The following is a 16314-nucleotide window of genomic DNA, read 5'->3' on the forward strand; positions in this document are numbered from 1 at the left end:
GTAGTACTTTTTCCAGTTGTATTGTACCACCTAGATATAGCTCATTCAAAACAAGAGATAAAATGTTGAGTTACTGAATGTTATCAAGACAGATCTTGTAATATCTTCCTGAGTTTAAAAAATCCACAATGGTTTACTATATGCTTGTATACTCAGTTTCTCATTTTTTATGTGTTAAACAATTTATATTCCTTTTTAAATAAAGGAGACAGTGTGAACACTCAGCACATGATTTTAGGGCAGTGTCTTTCACTAACATCATCTACAACAAACTATGCAGCCTCTTAATTGTGAGTTAAATAACTACAAGATAAGTTTGTAAGTATTCAAGTGCCACTGAATGTTCAGGGATTTTTTTCATAATCCATTAAAAAAAAACACCTCTTGATCCTCATGATAACAACTCAAATGAAGAACATTTATATTTAACTAAAACCCACACAGCTCAGGAAAGCAGTATCTCCTAGATTGAATAGAAAGTATTATGAAAAATTCAGTAACGATAGTGTGAAGGCTACAGGTCAGGTTTGACAGAAATGTGAGCCCTGAACCCAACAGTGAGTCTTAAATCTAAGATTTATTTCACAAATATGTCAACAGTATCATTGGCAAGCTGTTTATAGCTATAACCATAGAAAACTTGGTTGCTCAACAGCAATCCTCTCATACACTATGGAATCATATAATACAGATAAGACAGAAACATGACTAAAAATAAGGAAATCCATGCTTGTCTCCAAGTCTCTCACATGCTTCTGAATCTATTTAACCAGGTTTTACTTTATCTATTAATTTATGAAATTAAAATATGATGACATCATTCCATTCTCTCCTGTCTTCCCTTCAACCTCTTCAATATCTCCTCTATCCAATGCTTCTCATGAACCACTCCCTGTACCCTTCTCAAATTTATGGCCTCTTTTTTGATTATTATTGTGGCAAAATAGCCCTAAAGGTACAATAGTGGCACTCACATTTTGGCAATAACCATATCTGTCTAATTGGACTTAAGGCCCCAGCGATAGGAGGGAAATCATACCTGGTACTAGAACCCTAGCCAAATACCCAGGGATAGTGAGGTCACAGATCTCAGAAGAGAACCTATTACATCACTTTTTTATATTACCTTCATTCCTAGTGGCATTCTAAAACTTATCCTTATAGCCACACACACAAAAAAAAAATTGTAGTTTTCACCCTTCATCAATGAAGCTTCCACTTACAATCAATGGAAGCTGTCACAGAAAACCTCAACAGATTACAATACAGAAATCAGTGAATAGTATGGAATTCAGTTACAATGGATACATCTACAATACAACTCCTGCACCTGTGGCACAGAGAATATCTCAGATTGGAGGGAGAAAGATCACAAGAGCCAGAGAACCAAGAAGTCTGTTTTGAAATACAAGGAAGCTACACCCAAGATGGCTCATACAACAAGATGGCTGCCTACACAAAAACTGAACAGAGATAATGTCATTAGCCATGCTAATGCGGAAAAGGGAGATCTTGGGATCAGACCACCAGGAAAAGAACTACAAGCAACAAATAATGGCTGAGAGGGAAAGAAGTAACCTCCCCATAGATGAGGTGCCTATTTGGTTGTTCAACATAAAGTGGTCTGCCCTGAAAACATATACACAAAATACATGCTAAATACAACCAATATCTATTGAAGTTGGAAGTTTTCCTATGTCCCACCCAGTCTGCTCCCACTCAGATTCAAACACACAGAAGCTTATATTAATTACAAACTGTATGGCCGTTAGCTCAGGCTTGTTACTGACTAGATCTTACAACTAAATTAACCCATAATTCTTATCTATGTTTAGCCACATGGCTTGGTACCTTTTCTCAGTTCTGCCTTGTCATCTTGCTTCCTCTGTGTCTGGCTGGTGACTCCTGATTCAGCCCTTCCTCTTCCCAGCATTCTCCTCATCTGCTTGCCCTGCCTATACTTCTGGTCTGGCTACTGGCCAATCAGTGTTTTATTTATCAACCAATTAGAGCAACACATATTCACAGCATATAAAAAGACATCCCACAGAACTTCCCCTTTTCTATCTAATCAAAAAGAAAGGTTTTAACTTTAACCTAGTAAAATTACATATAATAGAACAGTCATCAAGCAAGAATTAGTTTCTATATCTAGTCTATTTGTATTTGGCGAAATTAAAGAAAATATTTTATCCATTTATCCTATATTTATTAGTCCAAAGTTTCATATAATTAATTTTTCATCATAACCAAGGAAAATTATAACTATTTATTCTTCAACTACATCAAAGACCCCAGAAGGATATAATATTATGTAAGTAATAATATGTAAGTAAACATGAAATGCATGTAATGAAATGTAAACAACTTTCAAAATTCTGGAAATGACAGAGACAGCTGCCTGCCTAGACAGCCATCCAAAGTTCCTGTGCAACATTGTGGAATCCTTCCTCAGCCTATAGGCCTTGAGTCTTTAAGTCTCTTCTCTCTATGTCCTGTAGAATGTCTGGCAGTTTCTTCTGTGAGGAAGGAACCTGAAGGAGCATCTTGCCTTGCAAAGTTCAGTGGTCACTTTCCTATGGCTCCTGTATGTCCAGTTTATACAACATATTATCAGTACACTAGGCAACAGCAGTTTCCTGCCCAAATGGCTATTTTTGCCAAGAAGAAGTATAAATAGTGTCTTTTACAGGCATCCTCCCCTTTGAAGCAATTGTTGCTGTCAGGAGCAGATGTGTCTCACTGTCCAGAAAAGTCTACATTTTTAAAACATTTAAATGCCATATTCTGTAGGTCTTTGAAGTGTTTGATGATTACCTACCTAATTGAATTATATCTATGTATAACTAGAAAACTTAACTAACATAACTACAAGTATGTATGCTGATATTGTGTTCCCCAATATATTGTGCACCCTAATAAAATTATCTGAGGTCAGAGAACAGAACAGCCACTAGATAGACATAGAGGCCAGAAAATGGTGACATACACACCTTTAATCCTAGCACTCCAAAGGCAGAAATCTGTCTGGATCTCTGTGAGTTCAAAGCTACACTGGAAACAGCCAGGCGTGGTGACACATGCCTTTAATCCCAGAAAGTGATGGCAGGAAGCAAAAAGGTATATAAGGCATGAGGACCAGGAACTAGAGCCTGATTAAGCTTTTAGTCTTTTAGTAGCACTTCAGCTGAGATTCATTCCAGATGAGGACTCAGAGGCTTCCAGTATGAGGAAATAGGATTGGCTGAGAAGTTGGCAAGGTGAGGTTAGCTGTGGCCTGTTCTGTCTCTTTGATCTTTCAGCATTCACCCCAATACTTCTCAAGTTTTAGGTGGAAAGTCTTGCTACCACGTCTGAGTACCATTTGTAGTTGGATGTTTATTGGGTCCTGCCAAGCCCCTACAGTCCTATGGCCCACTTATAAAATGATCACTCAGAAGCTTATATTAATTAACAAAGTGTATGGCCATTAGCTCAGGATTATTACTGACTAGCTCTTACACTTAAATTAACCCATAATTATTATCTATGTTTAGCCACATGACTTGGTACCTTTTCTCAGTTCTGCCTTGTCATCTTGCTTCCTCTGTGTCTGGCTGGTGACTCCTAATTCAGCCCTTCCTCTTCCCAGATTTTTCTTCGGCTGCTTTACCCACCTATACTTCCTGTCTGGCTACTGGCCAATCAGTGTTTTATGTATCAACTAATCAAAGCAACACATATTCACAGCACACAGAAAGACATCCCACAGCATTCTATAGTAACATTTTTAACACTAATTTTGTCATTGAAATCCATCATTCTACTTACTAAATGGAAGTCCTCTTTTTCTGCTATCTTCTTTGAAGACTCTGCTGGTCTTCTCTTAGTGTGAGTATGTTCTTTTCAACATTTTGTCTTGGTGATATCATCACCATTCACAGCACTAGATGCTTTCCTAACTACTAAACTCTCATATCAGACCCAACTCCTTAAATTCAAACTAATATGTATGTATTTTTACTTAGAATATCTTCAAAGGTAGCTGAGAGACTTACATTGGAGCAATAAATTCAATATTCTTATAGCTGATTCTGAACTCATTCTCTGCATAGCAAATGATGGCAACCCTGCCACTCCAGTTTTTCATCAAGAGATATTGCAGCCTTCATCAAAGACTTTTCACAGAGCAAAGATATAATTTATACTCTAAATATCTAGTCTATTAATGTTTAGGCTATTGCTACTACTATCAAATGCATTGCTACTACCACTGAATATATTCATAATATTATGACTACTTGATAACCTCAATGCCATTGGCTGGATTACCAAGTTAGTTAATTATATTTTCTCTTTAAATTGGAAACAGAAATATCAATGTAATATGTATTCAAAACAGCATCCAGTGTCCTACTTTTGAAAGAAAAGGGGAAATGATAGGATATGTCATTTGTTTATAAAATGCTTAAATTGACTCTTAACTTCATTCAGAATAAATATCCTTATTATCTATGCATAGTAGTTAACATATGTAAAATTAGTGCTTACAAGGCTGTTATAGTAAAATTGCAACAAGTTTGAGGCCAGTCTTGTCTACATAGCAAATTCAAGGAATTCTGACCCATGTGGCAAGGCATTATCTTACAATACAAGCAAACAAACTAACAAATAGCTATAGCCTAGTAACTCTCCTAAGATATTCTCTTTCCTCTTATATAGAATCTCTTATCATAAATTATTTGTTGTCTTTATAAGTTGTTCATAGGAAACAAATTTACATTCTGAGTATAGTCTTTATGAAAAAGAAGAGATTTGATAATGTGTAAAAATATTCTAATTTAGTTTTTTCATGACAAGAAATTTTATTTATAAATTGATCTTTTCTAAACAAGCACCATAGCTTCTTGTAGAATTAACAGTGGAATTTAAAGACATGTAACTAACTATACCTAGTTTTAATTATACTACAATAAGCTCACAGCTAACCTTGGACAAGACAAGGTGTGCTTGGTTTGGTGTTAAGACAGACAAATGAAATAAACTAGGTACGTGATTATAATCTGAATAATTTTCTGGTCTGCATGTACATAGACACTGGTAGCATATACCCATTACCATGCTATACCACTAAGCCATCTTTGGAACATTGCAACTCTGTAAACAGATGGTACACATAATGGTATGTCTAAAAAGAAGCTTGACCAATATGAAAAGACCTATGCTTCTAAAAGTTCAAGTGCACCTCTCATTTCCACAGCTATTATCCCATAACAGGCCTATCTACCAGAAACACAAATTCCTACATCTTTTATATCATTGATGCTTTCCCTGCAGTTTATATTAAATACCCCTTCTTTCTCATTTCCTTAGATAAGTGAAAATATTTGATTAACAGTATCTAGATTATCTGTTGGTCTATCTCTATGAACTGTAATTCTTATGATCATTTCCATGAAGAAAAATAGTTTATGCAAAAGTAAATTTCAGAATTTTTTAGTTGAACAAAGTGGAATGGTGATGATATAAGAAGACATTATGGATAAGATTGTGTACATTACCAGACAAGCAACGGGAAAAAGAAGTCCAGAGCCTTTATGTCAAGCATGGGGTGGATGAGAGGAGCTTTATATAACTCATCCAATTGATGCCCTAAACTTGTGATTATTCTTAAATGAATTCAAATAATGTAACATCTTCTTATTTAAAAAAAAAAAAAAAGAATTAGGGAAGGAAAATGAAAGATATCTGTTGACAACTAATTAGATGCAAGTTAAAAGTTAGTATGAGGGAGGTTTTTAAATAACAAAATTGTGGCTTTTATTTAAACTTTGTAATAATCATTCCAAAATATCTGCTTCTGCACTCCAATGACAGCATTCTGAACTAACCTACATGGATGATTTTTTCAAGTTTGAATATTTATTTCAGGGGTTTGCCACATGTAAACTTAAATTATAGCAAAAATGCAATTTTTCTGTTAAAGTAAAAGAAAAATGAAATGCTCAACAAAAAAAAAAATGTTTAAAGTAAAGACTGATGCTAAATGGAATAAATGGAGAGGTGACCTTAGGAAAAAGAGCCCACCCAACTAAGTTTCCAACTTGTGAAAAAACAAACAAACAAACAAACAAACAAAGAACTAAAAGCTTAGGCAGTGAAGGAAACCATCAAAACCATAAAGCTGATCAAAACTTATTTAAATGAGGGGGCCAAGTTTCAGTCCATGCAAGCAAAACTTGGCAGCTTAGGCTACATGGTACTGGCTTTAGAGTCAAGGATGCAAGAGAAGGATTAAAGCAGAGAAAGCTTTTGTAGTTAAGGAAAGCAATTGAGGCCAGGCAAGGGAGAGTGTCTCTGAATGGAAGCCAGAAAGGTCATTGCATGCAGCTGTGAAAGTAAAGCCTGGATTTTGCTGGGGACCCCAAAATGTTGGAGATGCCAAAGTCCTGAGATATCTGCCACATAGAACTGCTAACAGGATGTAGAACAAGCTCAAGAAAGAAAAGTGTGTTACAGTCTACAAAGCTAAAGGTGTTGGAGGTCTGAAGACTGCTTTGACATTGGGTATGGAGATACACTATTTGGAATTTGTCCTATTAGGTTTTTGGTCTTGCTTTGGTCCAGTATTGGGAAGTAAGTGATCTGTTTTTATTTTGATTTTACAAGGGTTTACAGTTAAGGGGTTGCCATTAGTCTCAGAAAAGACTTTGAACTTTTGACTTTTGAACAATGTTGGGACTGTGATAGATAATGGAAACATTTGAAGTGCATTATAATATATATGGCTGTAAGCCTATGGGGACCAGGGAGTGCAATGACATGATTTGAATAAGAATGGCCCCCATAGGCTCATATATTTGAATGTTAGTCACCAGGGAATGACACTATTTGAAAGGGTCGGGAGATGTGGCTCTGAAGGTTTCAAAAGCCTAAGCCAGGCCCAGTGGCTCTCTATCTGCTTCCTATGGATCTGGATGTAAAACTCTCAGCTACTTCTTCAGCACCGTGTCTGCCTGTGTGCTGCCATGCACCATGATGACAATAGGCTAAACTTCAGAAACTGTAAGCAAGCCTCAATTGAATGCTTTCCTACATAAAAGTTGCTGTGTTCATGGTGTCTCTTCACAGCAGTCAAACACCAACTAATACAATCACCAACAGGGGACCAAGTGTTTGATTGCATGAGCATATGGGGAACATTAGTTATTTAAACTACCATACTCACTGGGTTACCTCCCCAACCAATAGGTGAAATGTTTACAAAACCTAAGGACAGTTGTATTAATTTAGGTTTGGGGTTAGTATATGTCATTCACAAAAGATATTTTGAAGATTGACTGAATGTCATACACATGAAATTTACCTGCCAGGATGGACGACTTATTTTTTAATAACATAAATATTGGTGGCCATCTCTTGCTCTTTAAGAGATATTTATGAGATTAAAAGTACAAAACAGATGAAAAGAAGACATGTGGTAATCACTTATTTGTCAAAGGACTAACATAAGAATAAAGAACTCTGTAACACCAAAGATAAGAAAACACACGAATTAAATTTTTAGATTCATTTAGTTTTGTGTTGTGTGCATGAGTGCTAGCCTGTATGTGTGTATATTTGTCTGTTTATCACACATGTAACTAGAGCCTTCAGAAACCATAAGAAGAAATTGGGTCCCCTTGAACTGGAATTACAGATGGTCATGAGCTGCCATGTGGGTGCAAGGACTGAAATTGACACCTCCTGAAGAGCAGCCAATGCTCTTAACCACTGAGTCTTTTTTCCAGGCCCAAATTTTTAAAAGCTGTAAATTTTACAAGATTTGAATAGGTACTATAACATTCAAGATAAATAAAATATAAATGGACACACAAATTCTTTCAATTAATACAGTATGCATATCAAATAGCACAAAGTAGGTAAAAGGACAATTAGGTCAAAGGACATATTACAACAAAATTATTCCTATGTTTTGTAGTTGGAGAGCTTCTCTCCAGCCCCCGCCAAGCCCCATTAGTCCAACAACCCACTTATGAAATAAACACACAGACATTCATATTATTTAAACTGCTTGGCCATTAGCTCAGGCCTACCATTGTCTAGCTCTTACTCTTATATTTAGCCCATTTCTATTAATCTATACTTTGCCACATGGCTCATGGCTTACCAGTACCTTATGTCTTTTCTCTCATGGCAGTGGCTGGCAGCATCTCCCCTCAGCTTTTACTTCCCTGCCTTCTCCTCTTCATTGTCCAGCCTACCCTATGCTTCCTGCCTGGCTACTGGCAAATCAGCACTTTATTTATTTTAACCAATCAGAGCAACACATTTGACATACAGAACATCCCACAGCACTTCCCCTTTTCTTTTTTTTTTTTTAAAAGCAAGGTTTTAACTTTTACATAGTACAATTACATATAACAAAACAATTATCAAGCAAGAATTACAGTTACAATATTAAAGAAGATATCCTATCTATATTATATTTGTGAGTCTAAGGTTTTAGATATAACTTATCTTTTATCATAACTGAGGAAATTATAACTATCTAGTTTTCAACCACATCAAAGACCTCAGAAGGATATAATATTACCTGAGAACAAGGAGAAGGATGCAAGCAACTTTCGGGAGTCTTGTAGGGTAGACAGAGACAGCTGGCAGCCTGGAAAGTCACCTAATGTTCCTTTGTAAAGTTAGGGCATTTGTCTTCAGCCCACAGGGCTAGAGTCTCTTGGTCACTTTTTTCAGTGTCCTGTAGAATGTCTGGCAGTTTCCTCTGCGAAGCAGGTACCTGAAGGACCATTTTGTCAAGCAAAGTTCAGTGGTCACCTTTCTATGGGTCCTGCATGTCCAGTTGATCGAGCAGTCCAGGCAAGAACAGTTTCTTGCCCAAATGGCTATTTTTGCAGGTGAAGATAAACTCCATATGAAGTGTCTTCAGTGCCCATCCTTCTCTCTGAAGTAAATGGGTGCTTCCAGGAACAGATATGTCTCACTGTCCAGAAAGTCTAAACTTTAAAAATATTTTAAATGCCATATTCTGTAGGTCTTTGAAGTATTTGAAGATTACCTATCTATCTGAAGTATCTCTGTGTATACCTAGAAGACTTAACTAACATGGCTACAAGTATGATTATCATAGATGACTAATTATTAATCTATTTTTAATTATCCATTATAATTTTAAATGAGCTGTACAAACATAATACCTTAAACAAGAGTAGAAATATACACACAGTATAACAAAATTAACTTTAAGTTTATATCAGTAGACTAAAATCTATATCAACATAAAACATTTTAAACAAGTTGTTGTTCTTAAGAAGTAAGTTCCTTAATCTACCCTTTCAGACTATTGTATCTATATCATATCCCCTTTTCTTCTTTAGAAAGAGATCACATTTATAATCAACCTACTTTAGAGAAAAATACTGGTTTTTCTCTGTCCCACACCAGAGGGCTCTTCTGATTTGGGACACAAGAATCTCTTAACCTTTTCTTTTAATGATATGCCTGGGTTTAGAGAAGGAGTGAGCCAATTCCATCTCCAAAGCCAGCTGGGAATTTGGACATAGTTTCTCTTACTACTTCCTGCTGGAGGGAGGCGCTGTATCTTATGGGGACACAAAGAAAATTTTAGGATTATGGAGTAGTCCGTGAGGGTAAACCTCTGAGCCAGTTGCATTGAAACCATTTTGGATGTTGGACCATCTGGGCCATGGTGTCATCAGAGACCTTTCAGGTGGTCTTGGCTGATCAAACCTGATGTATCTTAATCTGGAACAAATCCACAGCCTCTGCCTTTCTGTGGAAACAAAAGCAGAGACTCTTTTCCAAAGCAACATATCCTTATATCCAAATTTTGAAATCAAGGTACCTTTAAATTTTACATATTTGTTTAACTCAACAGCTTTTACAATCAAATCTTTTTCTGCAGTTAAAAATCCCAAAGACAACATAAACCAGATTCTCTGTGTAATATCCATCTTTGTAAGACTGAAACGCCACTGTGGCTGCTGGTTCCGCCCACCTCAGCTTCCCAACATGGTGGTGGTACAGTTTACTGCCAGCTCTGGGTCTGGAGCCATGTGTACCATCAACTATCAGAAGCAGTTCTACCAAAGCAGCATATAGCCCAGAATCTTTTTTGTTTTTTAACTAGCAAAGGCTAAATCCACCCTGCAGCATAGTAAAGTGCCACTTGTAGACTTCTCATTCCCACCACACTGCAGGTCAGATGCACATGCCAGGAACCCGCCATAGTAGCTCAAACCAGCAGGCTGCTGCTAACTTGAGAGAGACAAGTAGAAAGCTGTTTTTAGTTCCGTTTTAGAATCTTTTTTGTCAGGTTTTAGGTGGAAACTCTTGCCTCACGTTGGGCACCATTTGTAGTTGGAGAGCTTCTCTCCAGCCCCCGCCAAGCCCCATTAGTCCAACAACCCACTTATGAAATAAACACACAGACATTCATATTATTTAAACTGCTTGGCCATTAGCTCAGGCCTACCATTGTCTAGCTCTTACTCTTATATTTAGCCCATTTCTATTAATCTATACTTTGCCACATGGCTCGTGGCTTACCAGTACCTTACGTCTTTTCTCTCATGGCAGTGGCTAGCAGCATCTCCCCTCAGCCTTCACTTCCCTGCCTTCTCCTCTTCATTGTCCAGCCTACCCTATGCTTCCTGCCTGGCTACTGGCAAATCAGCACTTTATTTATTTTAACCAATCGGAGCAACACATTTGACATACAGAATATCCCACAGCAATGTTTCTTACTGAATTACAAAATTTTATCTTTAAAAGCATCTAAGACTATGAATGTATGATTCCAAGGAAAAGCAAACATAGAGACATTGATGTTATTGATGTTATTGTCTATGAGGGCTTAATTCTTTAAGCATTTCTCCAATTTCATGCTACATATAGTGACAACATAATAATTAATGAAAAACCATCATCAAGAATATTGAGCTGATGCTGTACTGTTACCATGAATAACCTAACCAGACATAAGAGAATAAGAGCAGCAATAACACTGGTAGATACCTTTCTCTAACTCTGTATTGGGATGTGTAGAACATTATCCCTGCAACTAGAGATAGTTTGAAGCTTTTCTTGCTGAAGAACAGTCTTAAATCAGCTCAGACCACCAGTGAATCTATTTAATCTTCTTTTTCATATAGCTTACCAGTCAAAGGAGAAAATTTTTCGTGTCTGTTTTTTGTTCTTTGTTTTTTGTTTTTGTTTGTTTGTTTGCTTTTACACATAATCATTGACATACAAACAGTATTTCAGGTATAGCAAAATGTGAGACTGAGAGGTAATAGGTAACAATAAACACAAAATCACTAGTGAAATACAGGTGGAGTTATCACCCACCTTGCACAAATGACTACAATATTTCAAAATTTAATTAAAATGATGAAATCACAGAAGAATAGGTGGGATGACTGTAGTAGCTGGAAGACGGAGAGGGTTACTATAGAATGCTATCCTCTGGATATGACACGGCTGTTGTACTATGAACACCCAGCACCTGTGACTATAGTGGGACAAGAAAGGAAGAAGAAAGGCATAAATAGGTGTGTGAACAATGGTAATGGGGATGGGAATATGACTACAATACATTATGTATGAGTAATTTAAAAAGTAAAAAAAAAAATGTTAAATTTAAAGAATATTCAAGCTGAAATAGAAAGGCAAAAGTATCATAGCAGGACAGAGCAATGAAACAGAAAGCACATGAAAATGTGTGAGGTATTCATAACTGAAAGTGACATTTGAAAAATTAGTGTCAGAATTTTTTAACTAATGGAAGACATCAATTCAAAAAGTTTTTAAAAGTTTTTGCTAGAGTAACTAAAGAAATTCAACACTGAACATAAAAGCAAACCTCCTAAAAGAAAAAGACGAAGAGAAATATGTCCAGAGAACAATGCTACATTATGTTTAAGGGAGAATAATAAGATTGTCATTGGGCCTCAGAATAAAAGATAAAAGCAAACACTAGTTGCATCAAATGTTCAAACTCCTGAAAGAAAATATTGTCCAAGTTAGACTTATAAAGCAACTGGTAATGTCTTTCTGAAGTAAAAGCAAATCAGGTTGCTTCAAATAAAAGTGGAGATATTCCCTTGCTTGCCTCTTAGCACTAAAGCAAGTAATGAAATGTATGTTGTTTTGGTTATTTCTGTTGGTATTTGGTTTGTGTTGTTTTCCCTCAGAGGGAGAGAGAGAGGGAGAGAGAGAGAGAGAGAGAGAGAGAGAGAGAGAGAGAGAGAGAGAGAGAGAGAGAGAGAGAGAGAGAGAGAATTTGAAAAGTAGTTGGGATGATAATTATAAGGGGATTGAACTAGAAAATAAACCCAAATAAATAACAAGTAGTGTCATGCCCACATATGTCTACATGTTAAATATATTTCAAATGCAACAAAAGCAAAAGACAGAACACTACAAATGACATGGAACTTCTGTGGTCACAATATTGTCTCTAATATATAAAAATATGTTTTAAGCCAATCTCAAGGGTGACAGAAACTGATAAACCTATATTCCATAAGATAATGGCAAAATAAAGGAAGAATAAAGCAGTTTGACATTGGAAATGAAGAGAAAAATAATCCATAGAAGGGTGGAACTAAGGGCCAACATGATAAATATCAATCATACAACCAATATAGTCTGATGTCTATCTTGCCGTGAAATCTACAGTGAATGATTCATATATGATAGCAAGCAGGATATGAGGGTTCCACCTAGAATCCCAGCACTCCTGAGGCAAGACACAAAGGGGAATGTCAAGTTCAAGAGCAAAATAAGCTACATAGAGACTTTGAATCCTACGTGAAATATGGAGGGAGACCCTTACTATGTTCTTTCTAACAAAAGAGAGTTAAAAAGGGGGAAAAGATAAAAACGTTTCTCAGATCTTTATATCTGAGAACATAGCTGAGTAGTAGAGTGTTTGCTAGAATGCATAATCTTGTTCTCCAAGACTAAAAAGTAAATTATAAAAAAAAGGATAACTTTGTAAAATATGGTTCCAGAGAACACTATGCAAGCTGTGAAGTGAGGGACACGATTATAGAGTCCTAACTGGCTGAGAGTTACCAGCATGGCAAGATAGGCATAAAGGTACAATAATTGGCATTCACATGTTGATGGTATCCAGCTGTTATCTATTTGGACATAAGGCCCATTTAACAGGTGGGAAATCATGCCTAATATTGGAAACCTAGCTAGCTTTCCCACTGCTAGTAAGGTCATGTAAATTTGAAGAAAAAAATATTATTGCTACCTGCTAAACCAGCAAAATTTCTGAGTTCATTCTAACTCTTATCCTTATAGCTACAGATGGGTATAGTTACCATCCCATGTTGAAGCAGCCTCTCTTTACAGCCAATGGAGACCACCACAGAAAAACACAACTGGATACAAATGCAGAGATCATCAGACCATGGGAAGCCCAGCTATACTGTATATATTTGCATCACAGCATCACAGCTCCTGTGCCATGGCTAAAAGAGTATCTTTGAAGATGGTGTGAAAAAATAGAGCCAAAAAAAACCAGGAAGTCTGCTGTGAAGTCATCTCAGAAAAGGCTGCACAATCAGGACCAGAACAATGGTGATATCTATAGACATATTAACATGCAAGTGCAGAATTTTTGCAGAGCCCAGCCCTAAACAAAATACTACAGGCAACTAATGATTTTTGAGAAAAGAGAATTAGCCTCTCTTATGGATGAGCCTGCTAATGTGTGTCCAGTGTAGCGTGGATAGCCTGGAAATCATAGATACACAAACAATAAAAATGGGGTCATCGGGTTGTGTTTATATGTACTTGTGTGTACATATACATGCATACACATATATATAACAAATGTAATAGAAAAGGCTATAAACTTGAGAGTAGGGAAACATGGGAGGGTTAGAAGGCTGATGGCTGGGAGGGGCTGCAAAGCAGAAAGGAAGGGGAGAAATGATGCTATTCTATTTCAATTAAAGCATATAAACTAATAAATAAAAATAAGGAAAAGTATCAAAAATGATAAAAAAAAAAAATGACCACGACCATATCATTGGGTCAAACCCAACATTCATGGGTAAACTTTTCTTCATGGGAGTCTTCTGAAGGTGGATAATACAGGAAACAATTTTGAATGCTGTCAGGTGATAGAGTTTTGTATAAGTAGCCCTCATTGCACTAGAAAAAAAAAAAAGGAAGTATGAGTATTGGTGTGATAGGAAGACAAAAGCTCCTCAGAGTTCACTTGAGTTGACACTGGATGACGGCTATCCTCAGAAGATATTAAACAGTGTTGTAGTGGTTTGAATAGGAATGGCCCCCATAGAACCATGTGTTTGAATGCTTGGTCACTAGGGCATGGTGCTATTCGATGTTGCCACGCCAGAGTAGATGTGGCTTTGTTGGAGGAAGTGTGTCACTGGGAGTAGACTTTGAGTTCCCACAAGCTAAAACCAGGCCCTAGTGTGCCTCGTTTCACTCTGCCTGCTGCCTGCTGATCTGGAAGTAGAACTCCCTGCTTCTTCTCCAACACCATGTCTGCCTGCATGCCACCATGCTTCCCACTATGGTGAAAATGGGATAACCTTCTAAAACTGTAAGCCAGCCCCAATGAAATAATTTCCTTTATAAGAGTTGCAGGGGTCATGATATTTTTTCACAGCAATAAAAATTCTAACAAAGACACGTTTAAAACAAAATAGAACAACCATGGGACCCAGCTATGCGACTCCATGATACATATGTAAATAGTTCTACAACATACAAGAAAGACATTCGCACGTCTTTGTTTTTCACTGCTTTTTAAACAATAGCCAGAAATTAATGAGACTACATGTTCATCAATAAATGACTGGATAATTAAAATGTGGTACAATGTCATTCAACCATTTCTTACTTAGAATTCCTATTGCTATGAAGAGACACCATGGCCATAGCAACTCCTATAAAGGAAAACATCTAATGTGGTGGCCACTTACATTTTCAGAGGTATAGTCCATTATTATGGTGGGAAGCATGGTGGATAGGAGTATGTTACCATGAAGGCAGACATGATGTTGGAGAATTCTACATCTTGATCCAAAGGCAACAGGAAGTGGACTGAGACACTGGGCATGGCTTGAGTTTATATGAGAGGCAAAGCCCACATCCTCCAAGTCCATACCTACTCCAGCAAAGCCACATATACTAATAGTGCCACTCCCTTTGAGGGGCATGTTCTTTGAAACGACCACAACCATAATGAGAAATGAAATTTCCAGTGAAATAGAAGGTTATCTGATCATAAGAAATAAGTACATCATGTCCTCTTTCATATGCAGAGTCTGACTGCTAAAGTGTAACTATCTGGGAGTTCAGTGAACTAGAATGGAATCCAGGAGACTTAAAAAAAAAAAAAAAAAGATGTTTTAAGGGAGGGTGGAGAAGATAATAAGTCAAAGTAGAAGATAGAATACCAAGGCCTAAATGGCAAGTGTGTAATGTGGGGAGATGAACTGGGTGCAGGAGAAGGAAAGAGAATCAATTGAAATAGAACATGCAAGAAAATTCTGTATGTATACTAAGGTTTTGTGAAGCCAGGTGATCAGAAATATGAGTTAACTGAACCATCACCTACTGGATTTTATACTTTGCAGTCAGTTAAGTAATGATTAGCTGTAATATAGGTAACTTAAGGAGAAATGCTTATGAAAAATGATGTGACAAAAGCCAGATATTCATAGGTGTGGGGATTTATGTCAGGGTCTTGAATTAGATTCCATTGATCCACCTGTCTGTTTTTTATGCCAATACCATGCTGTTTTTATTACTAGTGCTCTATAGTAGAGCTTGAAGTCAGGGATGGTGATACCTCCAGAAGATACTTGATGATAGAGAATTTATTTTTCCATATGAAGTTGAGTATTGTTATTTTGAGGTCTTTGAAGAAGTGTGTTGGAATTTTGTTGGGGATTGCATTGAATCTGCAGATTGTTTTTGGTAAGATGTCCATTTTTACTGTTAATCCTACTGGTCCAGGAGCATGGAAGATATTTCCATTGTCTGATATCTTCTCCAATTTCTTTCTTAAAAGACTTCTTGTCATATAATTTTGACTTATTTGGTTAGAGTTACCCCAAGATATTTTATATTATTTATGGCTATTGTAAATAGTATTGTTTCTCTGATTTCTTTTTTCAACCCATTTATCATTTGTATATAGGAGGGCTACTGATTTTTTTTTTTTTTAGCTAATCTTGTATCCTGTCACATTACTGAAGGTGTTTATCAGGTGTAGGAGTTTTCTGGTAGAATTTTGGAGTC

The sequence above is a fragment of the Onychomys torridus genome, chromosome 19, assembly GCF_903995425.1.
Source record: "Onychomys torridus chromosome 19, mOncTor1.1, whole genome shotgun sequence".
Taxonomy (NCBI): domain Eukaryota; kingdom Metazoa; phylum Chordata; class Mammalia; order Rodentia; family Cricetidae; genus Onychomys; species Onychomys torridus.